Here is a 4,992-nt window from a genome sequence, read left to right as displayed (position 1 = left end):
GCCTCGGGGCACCTGAGTGGCTCAGTTGAGCGTCCCACTTATGCTTAGGTCATGATCTCGTGGTTGTGAGTCTGAGCCCCACATCAGGTTTACTGCTGTCAGGTCGGAACCCACTTGGAACCTCTGTCCCTTTCTCTCTGCCCCTCCCCCACTCACACACTCTCTCATAAAGAAACATTTAAAAATAATTTAAAAAGACACTGAGCAAAAAACAAACAAATTCTGAGCCTTAAATTCAAGTATTTTTGAGCACCCTAGTTACATATTCCTGCCATATCTAGTCCATATCCTGGAAGTATCCTTGTCCATTAATTATTCACTTTGCATAGTTAGAAAGGACAAGATACAGAGATGGTCTAGAAAAACCAGCCAATCCATTTGCTATTTTCTGGTCTTTAGAATTACAGTAAAGGCACAGAGAAGTCCTATAGTACAGCAAACACTCAATTTCCCAATTTGCCCATGGAACATTTTTTTTAAGGCCTATCATTTACAGTACTGTAGGACAGAATTCTACAGGTGATCATTTTGAAAATGCGATTAGTTGGTTATAAGCACCAGTTGTGGAGTCCTGGACTGTTTGAATCACAGCTGTGCCCCCTACTAGTAACTTTAGGCAGGTTAACATCTCCAAGTTTTCTCATCCCTAAATAATATTCCCTCATAAAACTATTGCAAGGATTAAATGAGATAATGTGTATAAAACTTCTGGCATGCGGTAAGTGTTCTGTAGAGTAAATGGAAGCTTCTCTCCTAACATTTATCTCGACCATAGGGCTTTCACTGAATCAGGCCTTATCATTTATCAGGCTATCCCATTGGTTTCATCAAGAACCATATTCCACACCTTGATTAGGTTTTGGGTATTCTAAAACTGATGCCAGGTATTTATTTGTTTGTATCATTTCTGCAAATAGTTGATCTAAATAATATTTTCTTTCTTTCTTTTTTTTAATTTTTTTTGTAACGTTTTATTTATTTTTGAGACAGGGGGAGACAGAGCATGAACAGGGGAGGGTCAGAGAGAGGGAGACACAGAATCTGAAACAGGCTCCAGGTTCTGAGCTGTCAGCACAGAGCCCGACGCGGGGCTCAACTCAAGGACCGCGAGATCATGACCTGAGCCAAAGTCGGCTGCTTAACCGACTGAGCCACCCAGGTGCCCCCATATTTTCTTTCTTAACTACAGTTTAGAAGTTAGCTTGCAATACCCTCTTATTACCATTTATACCTTCTACTAAACTGATGTGCCAATTATACTAATAACCCTCACTTTTTAAAGTAAGCTCTACACCCAACATGGGCTGACCCTGCAATCAAGAGTCACACACTGTAGGAGCACCTGGGTGGCTCAGTCAGTTAAGTGTCCGACTTCAGCTCAAGTCATGATCTCATGGTTCCTAAGTTTGAGCCCCGCATAGGTCTCTGTGCTGACAGCTCAAAGCATGGAGCTTGCTTCAGATTCTGTGTCTCCCTCTCTCTCTCCCCCTTCCCTGTTCATGCTCTCTCTCTCTCTCTCTCTCAAAAATAAACATTAAAAAAAATTTTAAGAGTCACATGCTGTAGCTGTGAGCCAGCCAGGTACCCCTAATGCCCTCACATTTTGAGTCACCCTTTTATTTTAATCATTTAGGTTTCAAGAATTAATATTAAAGCCTCTTTTGGGCCAGAATTTGGTTTGACATTTCTTATACCTGATATTTTTCTTCTCCAACTGAATGTCATTGAATTTTTTTGTCCTCACTCTTAAGAGGCTTTTACTGTCAAAATGTTTTTGTATTGACTGGTATTCCCTCAATTTTTATTCTAAACTGTCCTTTTTTTTTTTTTTTTTTTTAAAGTACCAATATGGTGAGTATTTGGTTCTTAGATCTCATTTTTTTTTTTTTAATTTATTTTTGAGAGAGAGAGAAGCAGAGTAAGAGCAGAGGAGGGGTAGAGAGGGAGACACAGAATCCGAAGCAGGCTCCAGGCTCTGAGCTGTCAGCACAGAGCCTGACGTGGGGCTCGAACTCACGGACCGCGAGATCATGACCTGAGGTGAAGTCGGATGCTTAACCGACTGAGCCACCCAGGCGCCCCAGATCTCATTCTTACAATGTCTTTATTATTTTTTAATTTTTTAAATGTTTATTTTGAGAGAGAGAATGCTTCACCCCACAAGTGAGGGGAGGGGCAGAGAGAGAGAGGAGAGCGAGAATCCTAAGTGGGCTCCACACTGTTAGCTTGGAGCCCAACGCCCGCCTTGATCTCACAAACTATAAGATTATGACCTGAGCCAAAATGAAGATTTGGATGCTTAACTAACTTAGCCACCCAGGCGGCCGAATAGTTAAATTTTAATACATAGGATTCAACTTTTCATCAGTTTAGAAAAGTTGATTAGTTACCATTTCACTATTGAATTTAAAAGAAAACTGATGGTTCTTTTCAATTCAGTTTGTACCAATTGTGGTAGAGGTAGAGATGGGAACTCAACATAATAACTGTAAAGCACATCCAGAATAATTGATAATGGAAATTTTAAAAAACAAATTACAATGAAAATGTTATTAGCTGCAAACATCAAAATGGTGTGGGGGAGGGGCGCCTGGGTGGGTCAGTCAATTGTCCGAATTCATTTCAGGTCAGATCATTCAGTTCCTGAGTTAAAGCACCATCAGTCTCTGCTGTCAGCACGGAGCCCACTTCAGATCCTCTGTCTCCCTCTCTGCCCCTCCCCCACTTGTTCTCCCTCAAAAATAAACATTAGAATAGTAATAATAAATAAAATGGTGTGGGGAATATAGCTAGAATACTAAAAGAGTGTAGTATTTTAGTAGAGTATAAGAGTGTAGAGTAGTGTATACACAGGAGTTTAATATATAATTAAAGCAATATCCAAAATCATTAAAGAGTTACTCCATAAATTGTGTTAGGATAACCAGTAAATTATATGCAGAAAAATAGCAAAAGAATTTTGCCTCACATGATGTACCAAAATTCCAGATGGATAAGTTTCCGGGGTGGCGGGGGTGGGGAGAAACACCTCCAAAGAGGAATTTCTCAGTTCACAAACATGACAAAGGTAAAGATGAAACAGGTTTATATGAAAATCAAAAACTTCATTGCAATTAAAAAGCTTAAAAGATAGAACTGTACATTCAAAAAAGCAATGAGGTATGAATGGGCAAGTCACAAGAGAAAAGAGAAAATGTTCAACTTCACTAATTAGGGAATAAAGTTACAAGTTTCCACCAAAATACCATTTATTTTTTTATGAGACAGAGACTGAGTGGGAGAGAGGGGCCAAGGGAGAGAGAGAATCTCAAACAAGCTCCAAGTTCAGCTCAGAGCCCAGCTTGGGGCTTGATCCTATGACCTGAGCTGAAATCAGGAGTCAGATGCTCAACTGACTGCGCCACCCAGGTGCCCCTCACCAAAATACCATTTTAAAATCTTTGCACTGTATTAATTTGTTAGGGTTGCCATAACAAAGTACCAGAAACTGGGTAGCTTAAAATTCTGTTATAGAGGGGCGCCTGGGTGGCTCAGTCGGTTGAGCGGCCGACTTCGGCTCAGGTCATGATCTCGCGGTCCGTGAGTTCGAGCCCCGCGTCCGGCTCTGTGCTGACAGCTCAGAACCTGGAGCCTGTTTCAGATTCTGTGTCTCCCTCTCTCTGACCCTTCCCCGTTCATGCTCTGTCTCTCCCTGTCTCAAAAATAAATAAACATTAAAAAAAAAAAAATTTAAAAAAAAAAATTCTGTTATAGAGACTAGCAGTTAGGAGGTCAAGGCATGGGCAGGGTTATTTACACAAAGGTCTCTCACTTTGGCTTGTGGATGACCATCTTCTATCTTCACAAGATCCTCCTCAGTGGGTAATTATGTCATAATCTCTTTATAAAGACGTCAGTCATATTGGATTAGGGCCCATCCTAATGACCTCATTTTAACCTTAAGTACTTGGGTAAAGGCCCTATCTACAAATACAGTCACAATCTGAGGTAGTAGAGATTATTGGGGGGGGAGGGGGGGGGGACATAGCATGCCCCAAACAATCATAAGCACTAACACACAAAATAGTTCATTTCATAAATGTAACTTTGGGTAAATCTCACATTAGTAACTGGCTAGGTGTGAGAGGGTTTGCTAAATTTAAAACCATTTTGAAAAAAACACATTTTAGAAACGAATTTTGGTAGTATATATAAGATTTTTTCAATGTTCATTTTCTTTCACCCTTATCTTACTGTAGGGATTCTAAATTGCTCTCTGCACATGCACTGCAACTTTTATCTGTAATAGAAGAATATAGTTGATGCCTATCTTGCAGGTTGTTAGGATTAAGTGAAAATGTATGTACAGCGCTTGGCACAATAATTAGCCCACTATGATTAGCTATCATCCTCCAAAGACCAGGATTCCCTAGGTTTGTTTAACATTTAAGTGTGCTAACTGTATCCTGAACAGCTACAAATTTCACAATTTATTGTGATTTCTCCCTCTGAAATATTTACCTTGTATTTGGTGATCTTGGCCCCAATGTAAAGATTTAAGTATTAATGGTTTTAAAGCATCTTCAAATCCATTAAGAAAAGGGGCTTAAGAAATGCAAACTACCACAGATACTTTGGAAATATGTATTCCTCATCACTTTTTACCCATAATTGTGCATCTGCATAGGCCTGGGCAATATACGTTGCTCTCCTGTGCAAGTGTGAGCAGTAAAATTATGCTTAATCGTTAATGTTTGATTTTATACATTTTCAACTGTTTGGAATGAATAAGCAATCATTTTGTTCAAGAAACAAAATGGGAGGAAGGGTGCGAGGTCAGGATTGGCAATCATTTTGGTCCATTGAAGTGTAGTTTGAAGATTTTGTTGTTCAGAGGTTGTTTCCTGGCGCTTTTCCCTCACGACCTTCCATTTCCTTTTTTTACAGTTCATCTGGCCTTAACACTGAAAAGGACCGGCTTAATGCCAAAATGTTTAACTGTGTAGGGTATCC

This window comes from Panthera leo, chromosome C1 (genome assembly GCF_018350215.1).
Source record: "Panthera leo isolate Ple1 chromosome C1, P.leo_Ple1_pat1.1, whole genome shotgun sequence".
Classification (NCBI taxonomy): Eukaryota; Metazoa; Chordata; class Mammalia; order Carnivora; family Felidae; genus Panthera; species Panthera leo.
The sequence above is the reverse complement of the archived record's forward strand: the minus strand, read 5'-3'. Positions refer to the sequence as shown.